Raw genomic sequence first — 24879 nt, forward strand, 5'->3', positions numbered from 1 at the left:
CAACAGCAAGAAAGTTGCGCCACTATTTTTCGGCACACCCGATAATAGTGGTCAATGAAGCACCTCTATCAAATATACTGAACAACCCAGAAGCTACATGGCGTGTCTCCCTTTGGGGAATAGAACTTTCCCCTCGGGACATCACATATGAAAAAAGAAAGGCAATCAAGTCGCAAATTTTGCCAGACTTCATTGCAAAGTGGATGGAATTACAAAATACAGGACCCCCAGATTTGTCGAGAACCTGGACCATGAACTTCGACGGATCCAAGAGAGTAGAAGGAGCTGGCGCAGGGGTGATACTCATATCACCTGAAGGCGACAAATTGAAATACGTCCTACGGATGACGTTCCCAAACGCATCTAATAATGAAGCAGAATATGAAGCCCTTATACACGGGATGAAGATGGCAAAAGCCTGCGGCGCGACCCGATTGAAAATCTTTGGCGACTCACAATTGGTAGCACAACAAGTTATGAACCAATGTGATGCAGTCAATGACAGCATGGTGGCATACAAGGAGGTGTACAACGAGCTTGAGAAGCTGTTCGATGGATGCGAAGTAAATCACATCAGTAGGCTGAGCAATGATGAAGCCGACGTTCTCGCAAACATCGGGTCACAGTGCCTCCCAATCCCGCCAGGGGTGTTTTGGGAAGAAATAGCTGAGAGATCCACAAAGACAAAGGTGCAGAAGAAGACGAAAGAGGAGAAAACTTCGGCGCCTCACAAAGAAGTTCGAGATGAAGAAGAGGATCAGGAGCTGGTGATGATGGTAGAAATCCCATGGATGCAAGCGTACATATCGTATATCCTACGAAAAGAAATACCTGATGACCCAGTTGAAGCAAGGCGAGTTATTCGACGATCCAAAGCCTTCACAGTGGTCAAAGGGGAGTTATACAAGCGCAGTATTTCGGGAGTGCTGCAAAGGTGTGTTACACCCGAAGAGGGAAGAATAATCTTAAAGGATGTACACGAGGGAATATGTGGTCACCACGCGAGCAGTCGAGCTATTGGAGCAAAGGCTTTTCGGGCTGGATTTTACTGGTTGACAGCAATCGAGGATGCAAAAGAGATAGTACGAACCTGCGACGCGTGCCAAAGATTCGCCGCAAAACCACACTCCCCAGCAGCGGAGCTGATGCCAATACCATTGTCTTGGCCCTTTGCCCAATGGGGACTTGATATGGTAGGCAAATTACACAAAGCTTCGCCGGGAGGATACGAGTACATGTTGGTTGCTTGTCGATAAATTTACCAAGTGGATAGAAGCAAAGCCGATAAATTCGCCGGACGCAGCGTCGGCCATAAAATTCGTGAAGAGCATCGTTTTTCGGTTTGGAGTACCTCACGGCATCGTCACGGACAACGGCGAGTAACTTCACGTCCAAGGAGTTCAAGGCATACTGCGCGAAGTAGGCATCAAACTGCACTTCGCGTCAGTTGGGCACCCGCAAACCAATGGCCAAGTTGAGAAAGCCAATGGGATCATCTACAACGGCATTAAAAAGCGCCTGCTAGGACCGCTTGAAAAAGCTCGGCATACTTGGCCAGAAGAATTGCCAAGTGTTTTGTGGAGTATTCGAACAACTCCAAATACGGCGACGCAAGAAACTCCGTTCTTTCTGGTCCATGGAGCTGAGGCAGTATTACCGATCGAAATAGAGCATGATTCCCCAAGAGTCACAGAGTATGATGAAGAAACTTCAAGAAAAGCTTTAGAGGACGACGTAGACGCACTCGATGAAGCTCGGGATGAAGTGCTCTCACGAGTCACCAAGTACCAGCAGGACCTGAAAAACTACCACAGTCGACGGTTGCGGCCGAGATCTTTCCAGGTGGGCGATTTGGTCTTACGGCTCAATCAGCAAAGTACATAAAAGCTCGAGTCACCATGGCTGGGCCCTTACGTCATCACAGAAGTAATCGAAGGAGGAGCGTACAGAATCAAGGACAAGAAGACAGGGGTTCCCGAGAAAAACCCCTGGAACGTGGCACAGCTCAGGCGTTTCTACGCCTAGAGTCGAAATATAGTCCTCTTCTGTAAAAATACATTGTACTGTACTGAAACGCCCGCGAGTTTTCAGACGCACTCTTTTCCTTTTCGGGGCACCGAGTGGGGCTGGAAAGGTTTTTAATGAGGCGGGCTCGCGGTGCTGCAATATAATAAAATATAGTGAGGAGATACACATCTTTTCGTCGACATACTCGGGGGCTTACGCCTCGAAAGTTACAGCACATACACAACATAGATAAATCCAATGTGCAAGAAATATTTCGCCTTGGTATCAAATACCTCGCCAAATAAAAAGAAAATACAAAATAGAAATCAGCAAAAGAACAAAATACTCGAGGGCTTGTACCCGCAAATACAGTATCCTCAATAAAAATTCGGTTGCCTTGGTTTACAACCTCGCATACACAATAAAGAGATTTATCACCAAAACACTCGGGGGCTTGAGGAAGAAAAATAGAAATATTTTTTAAGCTGCACAATATAGTATATGTTTGCAACAATACAGGGCGCCATGTTTGAAGAAAATTGACAGGTTAAGAGAAAAAGAAAATCAATTCCGGCTCAATATATTATCTATGGTCATCCGTCCAGTATTTGCAGTGCGAGTACTATGTTCAGCATAGCTGCCCCTTTCGAAGAATTCAGAGTCCATCCGAAGAAGTTCATCCATCATATCTTCTGCCACGGGGGTCACATGATCATCAATTTTGCTGACATCCCTTTTCCTCTTCGCCATCTTGGCTAAGCACTTAGTAACAATTTGGCTCATATCAAACTTGGGATAGCAGATCTTGATCATCATCATAGCAAACCTGGCACCAGCAGATAGTTGAGCTCGCACAAAGTGATGGATACGAGGAGCATCTTGAAACTTTTCCAACAATCCAAGAATAGTGTCGGGTGCCTCGTTCCGAGGAAACAACGTCTTGTAAACTAAAGTCAGTGTCCTGGTGCAGAAATCAAGGAACTCGCGAACTTGACAGGCGCGGTCTTGAAACCTAACAATTTGACGAGTCCGCTCGGGAGTGGCCCAGAATAAAGAGCCATGGTCAAGGGAAAGGTTGATGAGAAGATTCGTCCTCGCGCTCACCCTTTCATCTTCAGCAGCAGCATCGATAAAAGAGCCTGAATTGGTGACAACATAAGAATTTTGAACAAAGAAGTAGCGAGAAAACGGGAATTTCGGTTTGCAAGAGCATACCTGACATATCTGCACTGGCTCCAATCATCAAATCAAGCATAAAATTTTCTCGAGTTGCTGCTTTCTCAGTTTCCGAAACAGCAGCGTCCTTAGCAGCTGTGGCTTCTTTTGCTTGTTGGAGAGCAATTTTCTCTCTTTCGGATGCTTTTCGAGATTGCTCCATCATCGCCAGAGTTTGTTTCTTCATGGATTGAAGTTGTTGGCGAAGTTCTTGCAAATCTTGCGACAAGTGTTTACTTGAAGAACCTTCGATAAGGTTATCATCGACAAGGGTTCTCTTCGAGAAAGAAGAAGCAGGCGAAGTATCGGCAGGACAAGGATTGGCGGAGTAGTTATCAAATATCAACTGGAAAAGAAAGTCTTAGTATCAATGATCATGCAAAAAATAGAATTTCATTGATCTTCAGGAAATTTACAAGGATATTACAGGAGGAGTTCTTCAAAAGGATTACTACGACTATTGTCGCCAAAACTACTGTGGCGACAATATCTAAAGAAACAGAAAATAAAGAAAAGAAAAGACAGGGCATTCAACTAGACCTCCGGCTTCGACGAGCTAGGAGTTGAAGTTGGCTTGATTCCAAGATAGGCCAGGATTTTCTTCGTGTTGGGCTTTGCCGCCCTGATTAGTGCTCGCCACTTTGTGGTCTCCATCTCTTCTGTGTCGCCTACTTTCGTCCAGTCAATAGTTTGCTGGCTGTCAGCAACCAAGGCAACAGTGCTTTCGACAGCAATCTTCATATTTTCTTGGCGCATCTTCAGTCCAAGATCTTCTGGTGGATTGAAGTCCTTGGCAAGAGAAAGGAAAGTATTGGGCTCCGTTTTCTTCGGGAAGAAGTAAGAGAACATCCGTGACAATCCTGCGTCAGCCTGTTCAATGCCTTCACGAGCTTCTGTTCCATGAAACTCAAGGACAGAGAGTGCATCTAGAAGAGGATCGTTGTCGGGATCTTCAAGCTCAAATTCTTGGTTTGTTTTACCTGTCGAAGAAAATATATATTGGTCGACAAGCAAGTAAAGAAAAGCAAGTCTAAAGAAGACAGAATAGATCGAAAAACTTACTGACAAAGCGCCGATTCTGCGAGTTCAAGCGCTTGATGATCGCTTTTTCACGAGCAGCCTGCGCGGTTTTATGCTCGTTCAAAGAAGTTTCGGCATCATGAAGCCTTTTCTGCAGATCTTCGACACCAGCAGCTTCTGCCTTGGCTTTATCAGCCTCCGCTATAGCCTTGCCAGCATCAAGTTCGGCCTTCTTGCGAGCCGCTTCACTTTGCTCTAATTTCTGAGCAAGCGTGTCGGCAAGTGTGTTGGCCTCCGCAAGTTTTTCTGCCAAAATAGTCAAAAATAGTCAAAATTTCGATAAAACAGGAGCAAGAAATCATGAACAACGGCAAGCACGGAATCATTACCTTCGGTCTTGCTGGCATACTCGCGGTACGCAATGAATTGGGCACCGATGCGAAGAAGTTCTTTGATCACGGGCTGTCAAAGGAGGATAAAGAAAAAAGCGTTGGTATGAAAAAAAAAGAAATATAGGCAATGACAAAAAGAAATTAAGGACTTACATCATCCAAAAGAGGACTCGAGGAGCTACCCAATTGAAGGGTAGGCTCCTTGATTGTTTCAACCCTTGTCCTTTTCGGCAAAGGGACAAGGGGACTTGAAGGAGCAGTAGGTTCGTCGATGTTTTGTTGAGGAGGCGAAGATTCTTCTCCTTCAACGTGCACCTCAGAAACAACTAGAGTATGCGACGTACTCGTTCGAGCAGTCGCATCAGTAGCTAGCATTTCTTCCTCATCACTACTACAATTAAATGACGACAGTATAAAAAGCAAGATAGAGAAAAAATTTCGAGTAGCAAAACAAGGAGAAACAAAAGATAACTTACGAGCTGATGAGGGCCTCAAGGTATGGGTCAAAAGCTGCCTTCTGGCGTGAAGGAGCAGCTTCTTCGGCTTTGGAGGTGCCGGAATCTTCTACTTCAGTCCTCTTCCTTTTGTTCTTTGGAGAAACAGCAGGAGGAGGAGACTGTGCCGAGGTAGTACCCTCGGATTCAGCTTCCTTTTCAGAAGATCCCGCAGATTTTCGAGAACCTGCGGGTTCACTCTCAGGGACAGGAGCATCTTGGTTGTCTTCAACGACAACAGCTCGCTCTTCAACCTCTCCACCTTCAGGAAGGGGAGGAAGCGAGACAAGATCTGGATGGTTCTATATAAAAACAAGGGGGTGTGTCAACAAAAGAGTTATGCAAAGGATGGCAAATCAAAATGAATAAAGTCGACAAAGGTTACCTCGGGGAGCGCATTGGTGGCGCTGTATGGTTTTACGCGACAAGAAGAAGGGACAGGATCTTTTTTGCTGAGGGAGGAGATTTTTCGGACAAGTTTCTCTAAGTCCTTGACCTCTAAATTCACCGACAGCCGATCCGCATCCTTGTCGCCAGCATACTTCCAGAGAGGGTATTTGCGAGCCTGAAGAGGCTGCACTCTGATTCTCAAGAAATAGGCTGTGATTTGGATACCTGATAGCTGTTTGCCGCGAGTGTTTTGCAACTCGTGGATGCGAGTCATCAATGCCTCTGTTGCCGTCTTTTCCTCCTCGGTAGCCTCTGCATCCCAAGAGCGGCGGCGATAGATTTTCTCGACACCGTCAAAAGGGGGAATATTGTCTTCAGCACATCCATTGTTTTCCTCATGGATGTACAGCCACTTCTTGCGCCACCCTTGAACTGAGTCAGGGAATTTGACGTCGAAATACTCGACATCGGGGCGAACGCAGATAACAACGCCGCCTATATTATAGGCGACATTGGGAGAGCCATTACGGCGACAAAAGAAAATGCGCTTCCATAGCGCCCAGTTAGGCTGGACGCCAAGGAAGGCTTCACAGAGGGTGATGAAAATGGAAAAGTGGAGGATGGAATTGGGCGTGAGATGGTGAAGTTGCAGACCGTAAACAAAAAGCAATCCTCGAAGGAAGGGGTGAATGGGGGCAGAAAGGCCGCGGATGAGGTGGTCGACAAAACTAACCCGATACTCCATTGGAGGTGTTGGGTAGCTTTCTTCGCTGGGGAAGCACAGCGCTTTGGGCTTCTTGCTGATCCCCAGTTTCTTCAGGAGGTTGATATCTTGGGTGGAGATTTTGGATCTCTCCCACTCGGCGTTTCCCAGATCCACGGAAGCCATCGTCGATTCTGGCGTGCTGTGTCTGGTCAACCTACGCGGTGGCATCAACAATGGCGCAGGAATGCAGCTTGGGAGAAGATGAGCTCAGGGAGTTGTGGGGCACAAGAGGAGTTTTTGCAGAGGAGAGCATGAGAACTGCGCGAGCGGAGGTGCTCGAGGAAGAAGAAGGAGATCTTATATAGAGGTGCGGCCAAGCGGCGTACCGTTGGATGAAAAAAGTGTGCGGCAGATGATGACCACGTGGAATGGGGGTAAAAAAGTAATTTAGTCCTGGAGAAGTTACAGTGCGTGCGCCAGGAAAAGCGGAGGTCGTGTGTCCCCCACTTGCACGACGTGTCAAGATAATGGGTAATTTGGGCCCACAAGACAGCGAGAGAGGATTTCTCGCAATTTAAGGACTTACAATCGTGGCTATCGTCAGTAGTAACGTCATTTAGCAGGAGAAAAATTCGACTCAATAGCTTCATAAAAAGGCGACAGGGAAAAATATTGGAGCACCTTTGATCAAATGCTCGGGGGCTACTTCGGAAAAATGAAAAGATCAGGAAAGACAAAATAGAAATGGCGTGAGCCTATGATCAAATACAAATATTTGCTCATAGCCTCGGGGGCTACTCCCATCGGGAGCGCTGTTCGCGCACCCGAGAGATTTGAAAACTTCGGGATAGAAAAAATATAGCAGAATAAGGCGTGGAGCCTACATCCAAGCACAAGTCCTTGGCTGTAGCCTCGGGGGCTACTCCCATCGGGAACGCTGTTTGCGTGCCCGATGAAATTATAAAAAGAGGAAAGAGAAGAAAGAGAGATGGAGAAAAAGGAGGAGAAAAAATGAGCATATTTCGAGTTATATGAATAACTCTACATATACTCCCATCGGGAAAGCAATATAAGTCATCCGTTGACTCAATAAAATATGCCATTCCAACAGCCGAATAAGCACTCGACAATATATTCTCAGAACTCCAAAGTTGCGATCAATTTCTGAATGCCGCAAATTTGCGAAGGTAAGACCCCAGATCCGTTCTGTGTGGCGTGGCGCCGTCTCTGACGTCGGTTTGCTACTTTTATCCGTATCAACAGATACGGAGAAAAATCCTAACGGACGCGTTAGGTACCCGAAAAATATGACTGGGACTCGACAGAATGGTAAGACCTTAAGCGGCACCTGTCAAAGTTTACACCAGTATCCCGAGATCATGTCCGGGGACGTGATCTTGAAGTAGGTTTTGGCGGATTGCCACTAGAGCAGTTAACTAGTACACGATCCGTCAGATGAACTAGCCCCAATTACCATTATCCCTGTACAATATAGAAATTCATGTGAAGAAATATAGAGAAGTTTAAAGTTGTCGAGTAAATATAAACAGTGGAGATTTTCCCTGACTCTATGATTCAAGCAAAATCTCGGGGGCTACTGACATAGGCATCCCCAATGGGCCTGCCGATGATGGTACCCGGGGTTTATTGAAGGCCCACGACTCTAAGAATAAGAAGAATCAGAAGCTCAAGTTGATATTAAGGAAAGTTAGAAGTTGTATTAGAAGATGATGTTTGTAATCTTACGGGATGAGTTAGAAACCTTCCCGGGCTTTGTAACTTGTACAATACGAATCCCTCGGCTCCACCTCCTATATAAGGGGGGTCGAGGGACAAAGAGATCATCGAATCATTGCCTCCCAAACCCTAGTTTTTATAATCGTCGAGTACTTTTCGGCTGAAACCTTCGAGATCTACTTGCCCTCTACTTCCAACTAAACCCTAGTCTACAACCTGTAGGCATTGATAAGTTAATCCCTTGTCATCTATGGCAATCTCATTTCCGAGGATCAGAAGGGAGTTTATTTTTTCTTGTAGGAAGCTCGGGTCAACAGGTTTGAATGAAAGATGATGATGAAATTCTCTCATACTTAATTCATGGTGTGATCACAAGATCGTACAAGAGTATTACAGATGGATCTTGCCGAGATTATATATACATTCGAGGAGATTAGATTGCAGTAGCGGAGCTATGTTGAAGTCAGTGGGGCTGCCACCCCCAACCCATTGACGTTTCTTGAAAGAATTCTATATATCTAGCCCATCCCCCCCCCCCCCCAACCCACACACAGACGCATAGTTTAGGCCAAGAGAGTGCAAATTGTTTCCCCTAATCCCATTATGAAGGCTACGACTTTGACATGGGCGCAAATGCCTGACTTGGAGCTTGTCTTTGGTAGAATAATCATCAAGTATATATAGGCCTTGGTGGTAGGAGTCTCCATGTTTCACCTTAGGTCTTGAGATGTCTTGCATGTGAAGACGGTCTTGTAAACTTTGTTCAAAGTACGTCTTGTTCAAGGAAGTCTTCATGGAATTCTTTGTGTAGCAAGGTAGGTTAGGTTGGTGGAGCTTCTAAATACATGTCATTCTCATGTGGATGTTGTGGACATCGTGGGCATGATGTGGCGTAGGACCGTAGGCCATATAATTACGGGATGGCCCCATTTATCTCCTTCAATAACAAGTCGGTGGAGCTTCTAGATACACACATTCTCGTCTGGTATGTCTGGTTGTACTACATAGAATCCACAAATAATTTACCACTCTCATGTATATTTCATGGAAATCTACCTATTCCCTGCGATAACTGGACCGATGCCATCCTCTCTAAAAGATCATTCGTTTCCACTATCTTAGGACAATTCAAATCTCGTATGAACGTAGGAGAAGTACGTCTGTAATAGCATAGCGGTTGTATCACTTTTATAACAAAAAATATTGTATAAAGATGGATATTTCTCCCGGAGTGTAATATTTCCTAATTAACCACTTATCCTCCTAGAATCTAATCTCTGGACCATCCTTAATATTTAACAATCCAAATTGGAAGAAATGTTTCTTCGTCGCCATCATACCAACCCAAAAAATGAGAGTCACCCGATTTTCAGTAGACATAGAATAATGCTTTCGAGAGTGGGTACTCTTTTTTAGGAGATTTGCCAAACCTCATAAGTAATTTTAAAATCCATTTACCAAGGAGGGCCATATTTTTAACCTCAAGGTCATGAATACGTAGCCCACCTTGATCTTTGGGTCGACACACCATGTTCCATCTTACTAGTTGTTATTTATCTTTCTCAAAATCCCCTTGTTAGGAGAATCTCGAACAGAAATATTCCAATCTATGCAAGAATACTTAGCTTGAACAAAGAAATCATATATAATACAGTGTTACTTAGTACCGAGTTTATGGGAACTCATCTTCCACCAAGAGATAGTAGCTTCCTTTTCCATCTACTAACCCCTTTTTGTAGGTAGTCCTCGACTTGTTTTCATCATGCATTTGTGACACTCTTGGAATGTACAAAAGTAGTCAAATACCTAATAGGAAATTGGCCTTGTTCAGAACCGAATAGATCGGTATAAACGGCGGCTTCTTCCTAGGCCTCGTAGAAACTAAAAATTGATGCATGTAAAATGTATGCATTAACTTTGTAGTATGTTGACACATATTACCACATATTTGCAACATATACGATGTTGTATCCATATTTTATATTGATTTTTGGGTATTTACAATAATCCCCTTTATTTGGGTTATAACTCTGCAGGACAGGTAAATCATGTTTTGTTATTTTTAACTTTCAGAGAGCTAAACGAAGTCTAATTGAGATAGGATTTCGGGGGTGTCAATATTTCATAAAGAGAAGCATCTATACCACTTGGATGTCACGAGATGGGCTAGGAGGGGCCAAATGAGGCCAGGTGGTGCGCCTAGCTAGGGGGGTCACCCTACCTCTTTTCCTCTTTGGGCATCCGATTCATGTGATTATATCTCCCACATACTTTGTTAGATCTAAAAAATCATATATAAAGGAATTCCCAATGTTTCCTTGAGGAGAGCGCCACAAAAACACTGAAACACAAAAAGAGAGCCAGAATCAGCCAAGATTGGAGGGGGAAATTCTGTCGGAGCTTCCACTGGAGGGATCTCCACCTTCTCCAACGTCTTCCTCATCAACACCATGATCAAGGGGGAGTAGTTCATCTCTAGACTATGGGTTCACTTAATTACACACAAAACCAAAAACAATTATCACCATGAGGGATCTCTGCCTTCTCCCCAACGTCTCCACCGTCATCACCATGATGAAGAGGGAGTAGTCCATCTCTTGACTATGGTTTTGTGGCAGTATCTTGATCTATATCGCTCTTGTTATTCATAGATGTAGTACCATATGAGCTGCATAACATGATTATGGTCATATATGAAATTCCTATGTGGTGGATCTTTATTCTATGATATTGATATATGAGATTGGAACCTATTATGTGTAAGATGTATTGATAGATGTATATCATGTACCACGTTCTTAAGCACTTGTTCGGATCCAACTTGTATGCAAGAACTTGTGTGGGGAGAAGTGCATATTAGATGGAGTAGCATGGTGGTAGTGGTTGAATAGTGACAACAAATTCAAGATCTACTATGGTATTTACATTTATTTTGATGTCTTACTAGGGATAAAGAGAATACATGTGCTATAATTATCATGTGACATTGTGATAATCTTTTTTGTTCAAGGTAGCATATTTTATATTCAAACATTATGTCTAATTACTTAAGGTTGTATTGTGTTGATTCTTAATTCAAGATTGTTTGGAGTATTCCCTTTCTTGAGGAGTATAAGAGGGATGTGTTGCACCATCTCTATGTTAGGACGTGATTCTCATATGAATGCTTATTAAACACATGGTGAAGTTCCACCAATATTATGCCATTGATGAATTGCTAATGTCCACTACAATTTAAAAAGAGAATAGACAAGTGAACCCATGAACCCCGATCCATTTTAAATCACTAGAAACACCTTTCCAACACCATTACCTTACTTTATATTTACCACGGTTATTTAATCCAAAAATACCAAAACATACTACTATACATACACACACAAAACCCAAATACAACTAGCCTTTATTTGCTTTTATCTAGTTTACTTAGGTTGTTTACTTTATTTTACTTTACTTTATTTTTACACTTGTATTTCCTATTGATAATATGAAACCTTGTTCTTGACAACCACACAGTGAAGTTGGGGACACAAGGAAAGAACTTTATTTTGCAAGTGCCTGAAGAGGAGAGGAAGAATTCAGTTTCTAAGCAAATTCCCCGAGAGTTTGATATAAAACTCTCGAGTCACCCTTGTGGGAAAAAGACGCTTGATACAATAACCTGCACTTGGAGTCCCAACGAGTTGGTGCACACGAAATTGTTGCCATCAATAAATTTTCTGACGCCGTTGCTGGGGAATTGCAAGAAGCTACATCACTTTGGTTGTAGTGTGGTTAATCCCCACGGCAACTGCCAGTACATTTTGTGGCGCCATATAGTTGCAAGAGGGACATCACAACAACATCTTCATCAATTTTGTGCAAACACCTAAGCTTGGGGAGGTTGCACCACTGTGAGCTTTTCTTTCTCCTTTAGATTTTCAAAGTAATTTTATTTATCTTGTTTTTTTGTCTTTTTAGTTTCTCTTTAAAACACAAAAACACATAAAAATTAGTATCTACCTTTTGCTTGCAAACATGGAAGAAAGTGGTACAAAACTTTGTGACTACACGAACACTCCTAATTATTAATTCATTGCTAAGACTGTCACAACACCTGAAATAACTCCTAAAAGTTTTGAAGTAAGTCCTGATTTATTAACTTTATAGCTAAAGAAAAATTTGGGGGAGTTCTAGTGAGGATGCTTCTATGCACTTGCATGATTTCTGTGAAATTTGTGACATGAATTTTTTTAAAATGTCAAAAATAACATTGAACTATTCCCATTCACTTAGAGGCAAAACTAAAGAATGGTTATTATCATTAGCTACTACTAGCATAAACTTGCAAAATTTAATTAGTTGGTTCCAATAGATTAAGACAATAATGACCCTCTACACATTCACTAAAAAACATCCTCAAAATAATAACGCAACACATGCTCAACAAGAAAAAGGTTCATACTATGTCATGAACTTAGATTGATAATGGAGACGTATTGAGCAAATTTATTGAAAAAGTAATTGGACGATCGAGGAGAGACATACCATAGATCAAAGTTGTGCGAGTAATTGAACCAAGATCGACCATTCAGATAGGTTCTACCTTATATCCGCCAGGGAGCGGTTCAAATATATTTGGCAACTAGCTCAATGGAGTGGATCCTAGGTTCAAACTACTTATTAGGATGGGACGATTGCCATTATTTGATCGCTTTGGCTATGTAGAAATGACAAGATTTTTAATAATGAAAATGATTCTCTTATGCAGGTCATCAACTGATGCACAACTATGTTGCGTTTGTGGTTGCCTCTACAGTGTGTGGAGTATCGCGACCTCTTTATGAAGGTATCTACACGATTGGAAAATATGGAGAGAAATATTTTTCCCAACAAGGATGACAATGTGATCTACAGATTGGCGCTCTTTCAGCTTACGACCTTTTCTAGATTTTTTTAAGTACTCATCTTGAACTTCTTTTTTCACGTTTGTAATTCTCGATTGGTTTGACTGTGTGCATCTTAGTTAGACATAGATTAGATGCAATGCTTAAAATTCTTAAGTAATAAACCGCTCATTATCAGGAAAATGATGAGAACCTCTTGTTTTGATTGAGGGAGTGTTAGAGTATACTACCTCCGTCCCAAGGAATAAGGCGCACGCGTATTCCAAGACGAACTTTGACCATAAAATTGAGCAACAAAATCTTGGTTATATTATATGTAATTAGTATCGTTGGATTCGTATTGAAAAATACTTTCTAATGATGTTAATTTCATACAAACAATCTTTATATATTTGAAATAACGCTTAGTCAAACGAAAAGCACGTAACGAGGGCGCCTTATTCCTTAAATCGGAGGTAGTATGTTCCTACTACAATAAGCTCTGGTATATTGCCTCGAAATAGGCTTTTGCCCCGCTTTATAAATAAAGCAACCATATCCATACAAGGTTCAAGTACGAGCAGAAACAAATGAACACCATAAGGTCTGTTGGGGCAACAACACAACAAGCCCGAAAAAGAAGCGATACATCCCTAAGACATAGGGAAACTCATCTACTGGATGGCGTAGATCAGCGACGTGCCACCGCTAGAAGATCCTCCAACATGCCGTCCAAATGATCCATGTCTTGATGTCTATACAGCGGGTACCACTGCTGCAACAAAGCCAAAAATTTAAAATCATGTCGAAGAAAGATACGCTCTATCATCATCTTGTTACGCATAGTCCATAAGGTCTAGGTCAAAGCCGCGAACAATAACCAGAAGAGGCACCTCCTCCTATCGGTATTGTTCGCGTTGGCCTCAATAAGCTCTGCTATAGCAAGTTCTATTACGACAAGTTTTGCTCACCAGGGAGTGGAGAGAACGGCGGCGCGCCTTCGGCTCGCGCGAGTACTTGCAATCGTCGGTAGGTAGTCAAAAGACTTTTATAATTTATTTATTAACTTTACGTCTTATAATGTTGATTATGAATAGATATGTGGACTTAAAAAACGGGGGGGGGGGGGGGGGGGGATTTCACCATATCACTGCTGTTGTCGATCGGTCCCGCGATCCCCAATCTTCAAATCTCTTCCCACATGCAGGGACCTGATTACTGCCCATTACTTATGCCTGATCGATGGCCTGGTTCACCACCTATTTTGAAGAATTTAACTGTCAGATACCTACGTGATGGAGGATGTCAGACGACTTTTCTTCAATAAAATCGAGCGGAGACCGTCGGCAAAAAGAAAATAGAAAGCCACGTATGTATGGCTTGATGGCTAAGTATCGGAGCTGGGGTCTAACATCATGACCATGTACCGTACGTGGCGACTGCAGAAATATCCGAGCCCTAGAAAAACGATGGATCGTAGGATGCACGCGAACAAGGGAATATTGCATGATGTATACTCAGGGCACATGCCGCTATACCTTTTGAAGTAGTACACACTACACTGCAGTATAAGTACGTACTCCCTCCGTCCTAAATCCTTATCGCAAATTTAGGAAAAATATAGGCTAAATGTATCTAGATTTATTAAACGTGTGATAATTATTTAGCGTCGGAGGGAGTAATTTATTATTAGACGTATCGTACGATATCTCATCCACATGTATATATGTCTACATTAGAACACTCTAATCACTCTGTAATCCTCACTGTCCCCTTCAGTTAGTCATGTCAGGAAAGGAGGCACGTGTAGATCAGATTAAATATTGTAGCTAGAATGCGTATGCCTCACCTTTCATGTACGTATAGTTATATACACAGAGGAACGACAAGATGCCGCAGTAAGTAATCCGAGACAGTATTGGGCTGGATCATAGAATTATACAACTGCTATTAGAAATGCATGTTACTGTAAATTAACTGTAATACTCCCAGATATATAATTGACTATATATATAGTACTCCGTAGTTGTTTTTCCTCTCCCATCTATATAGCATGCAACGAGTTGATTTTCTAATAAGAGGAACCATGTGATCAGAATTCTAACTCGAAGAGGTGTAAGATTGTACGTAGTTTTCCGAGATACTATGCACAAGCACAATGCATGTTGAGGATAATAAAAGTTATTACAAACAGTAATACTACCTCTGTTTCAAGGAATAAGGCGTCCTCGTTTTACGTGTTTTTTGTTTGACCAAGAATTACTTCAAATAGATAAACATTGTTTGTATGAAATTAGTATCATTGAAAAGTTCTTTTAAATACGAATCTAACGATACTAATTACATATGATACAATTAAGATTTTATTGCTCAATTTTTATGGTCAAAGTTCGTCTTCGAATACGTGTGTGCCTTGTTCCTTGAAACGGAGGTAGTACCTGAGTGTTGAGGTGCAGGTGAGCATACATATACTACCTCCGTTCCAAGGAATAAGGCGCACGCGTATTTCAAGACGAGCTTTGACCATAAAAATTGAGCAAAAAAATCTTGATTATATTATATGTAATTAGTATCGTTGGATTCGTATTGAAAAACACTTTCGAATGATGTTAATTTCATAAAACAATCTTTATATATTTAAAGTAATACTTAGTCAAACGAAAAGCACGTAAAACGAGGACGCCTTATTCCTTGAATCGGAGGTAGTACATGTAATGATTTTACTTTCTGGTGAAGTCAGAGAGGAGACATGGATGTGAAAGCAAGTGCAGGTACATGAATGAAGAAACATTTGGCGTCTTTTTCGTGTAGAGTGTATCGATAGATTGTACTTTAGGTGAAAGCCGCTTTAGCTGAAAGCTCCTTCCTGCTTTTGCTCCTCGCTGCTTTTGAGATCTTGGAGAGCTAGGCCTATAAGTTAACACACACTTGTCGCGACCATGTTCCATCGATCCTTGTTAGGTTAGTTCTTCACTAGAGCAGCCTATTGATAGAAATTTAACAGTGCAAGTTTCATAACCTTGGCATCGATGGTGGATTGGTGGCTCGATTACTGCGTGCGAAAATGAGCACATGCCACATATATAACTGTCTCACATACTACAAAATTAGTTTGAATTATGGTCAAGAACAGCCAGCTGAAAATCCCTTGGCTGTATCTGCCTGCTCCATTGCAAAGTCGCATGCATGTATTGATCTACCTTTCGCTTTGTATATTCTACAATACTCTCTCGCATGCATGTGCTACACGCTTACCCCCGAGAAGAAACTTCATCTAGCTACCAATCATTCAGCCTGTGTACACCCTAACATTGCTAGCTAGATAATTCAAAGTATTTGATCGATCCATCCGTCTGTCCTCATAATCCATGATTGGCTTAAAGTAGACGCTAGTTCAAGACAAGCCAAACCCTAATTATCCCACTTGATTGGTTTAACAATGCTCAGAGACAGTATGTACGTCCAAGTGTCCAACCTACACCATATATACTCAGTACACAGAAACATGAAGCATATCAGAACATGTGTACAAGGTTCTTCCATCTCTAATTCTCTATCCAGCACACGATACACATCTAGCTTGGCGTGGGACCATTGGCTTAATTAGCAAAAGAACAAGCAAGCCCCCCTCTCCTAGAACGTAGAGCCGTCTAGCCAATCAAATCCTAGTGTCATTAGTGCAGTGATGACCGTCTCAAGTGTATCGGAGTTTGGGGCTCCGTACGCTGCGGCAAAATCTTTGTCGGGACGGCAAGTCTTTTCCAAAGAAGAAAAACACGTCTTTTCCTGCTTCCGCTTCTCTCGCGCGCTGCCCTAAATATATGTCGAGGGAATCTTGAAACCAGGTTTCGCTTTGGTTTCTTGTCTTGTTTCTTGGCGATGATATTCTACTCCCCGGAAGAGGCTAGCTCTAGGGTACTCGTCACTCACTCAGTCACTCGCGCGTCACTGTACTGAGTCCAAATCACACGAATCTCCACGGGCCATCGCTGGATCGAGAGAGACGGACAAGTAAGTAAAGGAGCGCCATGAGCTGGCCTCTAGCTTAGATCAAATACTGCAGCACTTTAAGGCTTGGAAACCCGAAACATAACCTTGTTATTTGGCCTTTCTTGATGTATTTCGTGGCCACGGCTTCATGTAATTTGCAATCCGGATTGCAAAATGATAGGAGTAATCTATTTGTCGGGGTATTTTTTGACCTATTTTTGCTCTAACTTTGAAACGGGTGGTTGGTTGTTTTGATCATGTAGAAAGTGATTCGGAGTCTGAGTGAGCTAGTTGCCATCAGCAATCCAAGATAACAACAAAAAACCTCATCTGAAGTCGATTTTTAGACAACAACACATGTTGTTGCACCCTCGTATCCGAGGTGGTTTTAAGACCTGCCTCGTTTTCTCGCTCTCACCTTCCTCTCTCATGAGTCATGATCTCTAAAACATTACTTCGGTTTGTGATAAAATCTACACAGAATGGTCCGCACTGAGGAGGTGATTCCCTCCCCTCAATCTATCCCAAATTTTGTTAAACGTGGCTCTCTAATTTTGTGTTCTCCTTCATAGTTCATTAAGAATAATTCGTCAAATTTGTCATGCCTGGTCGATATTTCCAAATTTTGTTTGACTACTAACTTCATCTCCAACTTTGGCGCAACTTTCATGTGGTAAGTTTCAATTTACACAATTATAACCCCAGTGGCTACGAGTTATCTACAAATGAAGAGTGAATTTCACTTTTTACCTTTTAGTTGTGCAATTGTGACACATATTACCCCATTTATTGGAGTTTCGACCAAAATATCTCATTTATGAGACTTTAAGCATGGCTTCGCCCTAATTTAAAATTTTGCATGTAATTGTTCGATAGGATAGGCATGATACGGCAATGTGGAGCGACAAAATATGTAAATACATGAGAGCTTCATGGACGATTATGTCCAAACTTTTTTAATCCATATGTTCCACTCGTTACTATTGTTTTGATACTTTTAGCCATGATCATCACCTAACACCTTGCCCAATGAACTAAGGGTCCAAAGCTTTTAAAATGGGTAATCTACAAATTTTTTCACTCGGTGGAGTAATTAGTGTCACAAATGCATAACTAGAGGGTAAAAAGTGCAATCCACTCATAAATGAATTATTCATTTGTATGCCAACATGCCACGTCTTCGTCTTTGTCTTCATGTATCTCGGTGCCATGACTCTCTCTTCATTCTTTTTTATTTGTGAGAATACTTTTGCCCGGGATGTATTTAAACGAAAAAAGTTGCATGTATGAGGTGAATGCATTTTCAAGATCACTTTCCAACTTTTCTCAACCGCAGCTCATCATTTTTTTTGTAGTATTTTCATTTGAAGTTCATTGAGATTAGTTTTGTGAAAATCAACACGCACGGCTGCGCTTTAAAAAATTATAGCGGTAGTTTCATCTCACCGTTCTGCACAATTTTAATGTTGTATGTTCGGTATTTCGAGAATTATAGCAAAACTATTATGAGTTATTTCTCGAGCAGATACATTGTAACTCTTTGCCTATCTATATCCCCCTTTTGGCTATATATTTTTCGATAAAGGGCACTTCATTACTCAAAAAGTTTAAGCATTACATCCAGCCTCTGTATAACTAAGATGTACATAGTCGTTCAAGTATCAAGTCTAAACAAATAAAATATAAAAGGTCGATCGAAAGAGCCAAACTAGACTATGCTTCGTTGGCTTCAATCCGCCTAATATGCAACCACCCATGTTGGGAAATAAACTCCTTGGCCGTGTTCTGCAACCGTGTAGACACCTCCATAAAGAGGTCTCGGTCCTCCAAGCGCTGAAGTGGCGACCATGAACGGAGCAAAGTCGTACATCGGTAAATGACCTGCATGAGAGAAGAATTCTTGTCATTGAAAACCTTGTCATTTCTACATAGCCATAGCGTTCATACGACTGCAATCGCGCCCACTCTGATAAGCGTCATTGAAAACCCTTTTGGCTATATGTTGTTCGATAGACGAGACCTCTATGGTGGTCTTTCATGCGGATACCACCCCGTTTGGTCTGAGCGCGTTTCAACCGTGGCACAAACCCTAGGTTGGCCGGCTCAACACCTTGAGCTCTAGCCACCAAGCCAACACTTGATTCTGAAATGTAAAACCGATCATCAAGTGTCTCGGATACTCGAATCTAAGACGCTTTTTTAGACATAACTTCAATGGCATGTTGCATATAGGTTATTGTGTAGTATTTTTTTGAAATGGGGTGAGCCCCGGTCTCTGCATCGGTTGATGCACACAGCCTTTTATTAATAAACTGAATATTCAACGTTTACAATTCAGGGATAAACGAGGATCGATACAAAAAAATCAACCACCAAAAAAAGAGAAAATTGCTAAGCAAACTAGGCATCATGTAATCTCTTAATAGGCCGCCAAGTAGCCTGGTAGAAAATATCCTGGGCAACCATTCGAACGCGGTTGCATCTAGAAACCATGCACTCCCGCTGGTCCTTCGGGAGTAAGAAAAGCCAAAGCTGGATCCAGTAAACCATAGTGTGGATAACCTGCAAGAAATTAATAGAGTTCTTTCTATTAAAAAAATATCACTTCTCCAATTCCAAATTGACCATCATAAAGCCGAAACACCAATGCAAATCCTAGCTTTATCAGTTTTGTCAGTTCCATTAAGCCTTTTCCCAAACATATTTGTGACATTGGATGGAGGTGGAATATTATATGCAGCAAAAACCACTCGCCAAATAAGCCTAGCAAAAGGACATGAAATAAACAAATATTTAACTGATTCCTCAGCGTCACAGAAAGAGCATTTCGTATTTCCATTCCAATTCTTTTTTGCTAGATTATCACGGATCAAGAGGACTTTCTTACTGAGGAACCACATAATTTTTTTTTATTTTTAGTGGGATTTTTATTTTCCAAAAATATTTACGAAGATATCTTGTATGCCTATTTAACATGTCACCATACATTGATTTAATAGTGAATTTTCCTGAAGATATTAGGTCCCAAACAAACTTATCTTGATCATCATTTAAATTTATCTCCATTAATCTTTGGCATAGGTGTACCCATTGATCTCATTTATCACCAATCAGCCTTCTCTGAAAACCAATATTTAACGGAGTTAAACTCATAACATTTGCTACCGTATCATGCTTACGAAATTCATCTGTAGTTAGAGTATCTCTATATTTTGAACTTAATTAAGAATCAGATTATATGAAATTTGTAGTGGAATTCAGCATATATGTAAAGTGAGTACCAAGGCAATCACCAAGTTAACCACACGTCGCATATATATACCGGTGCACAAGTAAGAATGCACTCGGACGCGTTCTTAAAAGCAGCACTGGTCACAATATATTGTGATAGTATACTATACATCGGTAGGTATGCCAACGACTATATTCTCTTTGGCGTGGAGAGATATTCTTAACCCGTCGAATTAGTGGACGGACGTGCAGCATCATGACTACTTTCGCCGGAGGTCAACAACAACCTACAAGTCGATAGCATGACAAGACTGTGTATATATAACCGTGTACGTATGTACATATGCATGATGGTATACCAAAAGTATGCCAAAAGCGTGACAAGCCTCACTTTTTCCGTCTGCATTAGTCTTCGAGTGTGACAGATAATATGCTTTTGTCGGCCAATAAGATGGACATCGAAGCAAATAACCAAGCAAATGTAGCAACACATAGTGAGCTATATTCAGATTAGCTCGTCGTGACCCTCCTGAAGGGTGCGTGTGCCTCCCGGTTTGGTGGTAAGCCGGGTCACCTTTTGCGTTGTCTATTACCATCATGCAGAACGGACGTTACCTGTCGGTGTGGGTCATGGAAATGCAACGGGAAGACGCAACACAAGAAGCTAGCAAGTATATCTATCTAACCATAGCATAATTGCATGCACTCGAATACACTGATCTACTTGTAAATATGATCGTGTACTGCAAGAAGTGACTTAGGAGCAAAGCCCTGGTGACTGGTGAGATTCCTCGAGCATGCTAGCTAGCTAGCCGGGTTGCTACTTATCTCTCGATAGATAGGCTGGTGAGCGTACAGGGTTGTTGTTGTTTAGGGTTTGACGGCAGAATGATTGCAGGAATCGTGAGTGAGAATCCTGTATACTAGATTGCAGCAACAGCCAGCAGGAAAGGGATAAATTTGTCATATCATGTTGGAAGATAAGCTCAGGACTGGACTAGCTTAATGTGTACTGCTCCATCAGGTCACCGAACTTCCGTCCTTTTCAATATCTAAGTCATTATTTTTTGACAACGGAAAAATATTAATAGCATGAAGATACCAACTACATTCTTCCTCTGCAACAATGCAATATCCTAAGAAGTCGTTTGGAAGTCAGGCTTTCATTTCATTTGTAGCATTTTGAAATGAATACATGTATTCATTTCATCTACATTGTAATTCCAGAAATGGACACTTGTTTGGTTGCCACAGGAATTGTAAATGACATAATAGAAAAATAGAAAAGTCTCAAGCATCAATACAACCACCTCCAAGACAATACCTGAAGTATAAACTCTCTACAAGCGACGTCTCCAACAAAGAAATAATACACAAGCACCATCGTCACTCGATCATAGATCTTAGGTTTTCACCCTGAAGATAGTCTCTGCTCTCAAAACAATGTCTTTAACAAGGCCATTGAGACACAACCAATTAAGGTCAGACCTTGGATTTTCGCCCTCGAAGATAAGACTTTGAACTTCATCTGCGTTGTTGCTCCCACTTGCATACCGCTGCTATCAATCCTGAAACACCGAGCAAATTCCTCCTCGCCGCAAAGGCTTAAACCACCATTATTAGTCCTCAAATCTTGGCGTCCATGACATTCTCTACCTCTGACTTCACCATGGAACTAAACATGTCCCATGATGGCAACATATAGTAGAGATTGGCGCAGTTCCCTCCTGAACTGAACGGTCGGAATAAAAATATGGGTGTGCACAACTGAAACCCACCCCGATCCAGCAATCTCCAGCATACACATCAATGTGGGTTCGCCAGCGGAGCCTTTCGGAACTCAACAGTCTGACCAGATCAAAGAGGACCGGCATCAAGCAGATTTTCGTCTTGGTGTGAGATGAACCCTAGGATCACCGCCTTTATTCAAGTTGAGCAAATGGCCCCCACGCCGCCACCCGCCAGCTAACCCCCTCCGGCAGAATAAGAGACAAGCCAATGTAGGAACCACACACTCGCGCCAGTCCGATGGTGTTCATTACAAGCAGGATGCCCAACATGACGCCACAACGAGGCCAACATCATGCACCGCGTTGCCTTCCCACGCAGCTTCGGGCGACCGACGACCGAACCGATGGTGGATCTAGGCGGGGGCCTAGACCTACAGCCGACGTGTCACCCCATGGTCGGTCCAAGGGTAGTTTCCTCCATCATGATCGACCGGGGCAGATCCCCATCGTTGTGTGTAACCACTCCACGACGCGGACTTCATGCCCAAGGGGCCACTGCCGCCTCACGACCGGGGGTCATCGCCCCAACCTCCACGCAGAGATAATCGCCGCTGATGTCCCCATCCTCCACGAACGATTCCCCACTGTAAAACAGCCTCGGGCATCTTTGGCACCAGGTCTGTTGCCACCTCCGGCCCAGACCGGCGGCAGGGGAGGCCACCAGGTCTAGGTTTTTTACGCCTAGGGTTACACCCCGGTGTCACCCAAGGGGGATAACAAGGGAGCGAGAGTTGCATGTTCCTCTCAACTCAATTCATTATTTAGGAGTATCACCTTATTACGTTCAAACATATAACATGTAATTTGAAATGGAGTCGGTAGTTGTCAAAAAAACATATAACATGTACCGACTCCATTTCAAATTAATTGAAATTGTAGGTATGTCCTGACTCAAACTTCTGTAAGTTTAACCAAATTTATAGAAAAAATTGTTAGTTTCTACAAGATCGAATCATATAGTACGTATATTGAGCTATATGCATCAATGGATACAGACGCCAAGGGTTATATATCCTCCTTTTCGAAAAAATATAATAGGTATACATATATGTTATGATGAATTAATCAAACTGATTTGGTGATGTAGATATCAATATATTTTTCTATATATTTGGTCAAATTCAAATAAGTATGGCTTAGGACAAAGCTTGATGTAAATTCAATTAATCTAGAACTATGCAGTCAGTTTTAACCTTAATTAGAGACCATCACAATATCGTTTTGTGCCCACAATCTCTCTTAGTGTTGGTTATTCAGCATGATTATTTCATTTTTAAGTAATCTCTAGAATAAATACTGGATGACATAGAGGAGAAAATAGTGATTGTAACACTATCACCACTATACATGCTTTGATGCCCTTTTTGATCAGTTCAAAATTAAAGAATGAGAAAAATGAGCAAATAATTTTAAAAAAAAAGTAGTTAATGTTGAGTGGAGCGTGTGGATCATTTTCAGTCTGCAAAATGACAGTGTTCTAGATTCTCCTACAGCCTATTAACTAATCAAAGGTTTGATTGTGTCTGATACGGAGCGGCGATATATGCAACGCAGATATTGTCAGATTAAGACAAGCAAAGCAAATAGGTTGTCAAACAGATTCCCTGTTATCTCAACGCAGGGGTCCATTAGGTCAATTAAATTTTATGATCAGCTTTAGTGATGAAGATTTAATTTCTATATATTAATAGATAAAGATGCAACGAGTGGATGAAGCTCGTAGAAAGTAGGCTGGGTGCAATGTCTCACGCTTCGCGCTCTCTCACAGGCTTACAGCAGCTAGTTGTATTCACAGCACAACGAGTCTCCAGGCCAATTATTTAGAGCGCATAATTGCATCGATCCTGTAGACATTGTTAACGACGTGAGATTCTTGCCATCATTACTAAATCGGCATTGCAAGCAATATTAGCATGCGTCACAACGATTTACTGGTCAGTTGCCTAAGTGCCTAACTTGTAGTCCTTGATTTCTAGAAGTAATTAAATTGAAACCACACTACTCATGAAAAGTACAAGAGACAAATTTAGCAGGATTTGTGGTACATGGTGATGCTATGCATTTTCCCCACAGGACTAAAATGCCAGGTTAGAAAAACAAAGATTCTTTTTTTCGTGAAAAATAGAACGATGGGACTGCATATAGGTTTATTTCCTCATATAGATATTCGATATCTTGACTAATTTAACTAATATGTATTTAAGATCACCTGGTCCATTTGTAAGCCTTTTTTAATGGTATTTGTAAGTCATTCAGCAGGTAGCAATAGAGCAATTGGACAAAAGAAAAAAAATATAATCGATTACCTCAATGAACCATGAAGAACTAGGAGGATACAGGGCGCGCAGGCCCAACCCATGTTTGTGACAATGCCAGGCGTCACTTTCACGTCAGCAGAGACGTATACATGGCTGCATAACTCAAGAGTTTCTTAATCACTAATCAGACAGTTAACGGAAAAGCTGGCGTAGACTGCTAGGGCAGCCGCAGAAGAATAGGAGCTACTCCAGGAGAAGTGATAATTAGGGAGTCAAGTACAGTAGTAACACAAGAAAAGGTATAGGGTTAACACTAATTAATTATGGCAATGTAGGTACGAATCACGAAAGAATGTGGTGATGGCGATGTAGGCAGCAAAAGGCAGCATGCGCGAATCCAGACTCCGCGTCTATGACTCGGCGATCTGGTAGGTAGTACTTGCCGATCGGAAAGACTGGTGAAATTAAGAGGATAATACCTGTGTCGGAGGTATCCATTGGAATTTTCATATGCCTACATGGCATGCAATTTCATACAAATTTCCCCTTAGATCCGACCTCATGGAAATTTCCACTGTTTCTGTGAAAACTACGAAAACCAAATGATCCGTCACAATAATTCTCATGTTTTTCATATGGCGCAACCAAACAACATGCAATACAAATTTCCATGTTTTCAATTTCGGACGGATTGAGCATATCATGTATTCTATTCCTACATTTTTTTCTATTTCTACCATTTGTTAAAAGTTCTACGAACCTAACATGCCATAATATATCTTGA

The sequence above is a fragment of the Lolium rigidum genome, chromosome 4, assembly GCF_022539505.1.
Source record: "Lolium rigidum isolate FL_2022 chromosome 4, APGP_CSIRO_Lrig_0.1, whole genome shotgun sequence".
NCBI lineage: Eukaryota > Viridiplantae > Streptophyta > Magnoliopsida > Poales > Poaceae > Lolium > Lolium rigidum.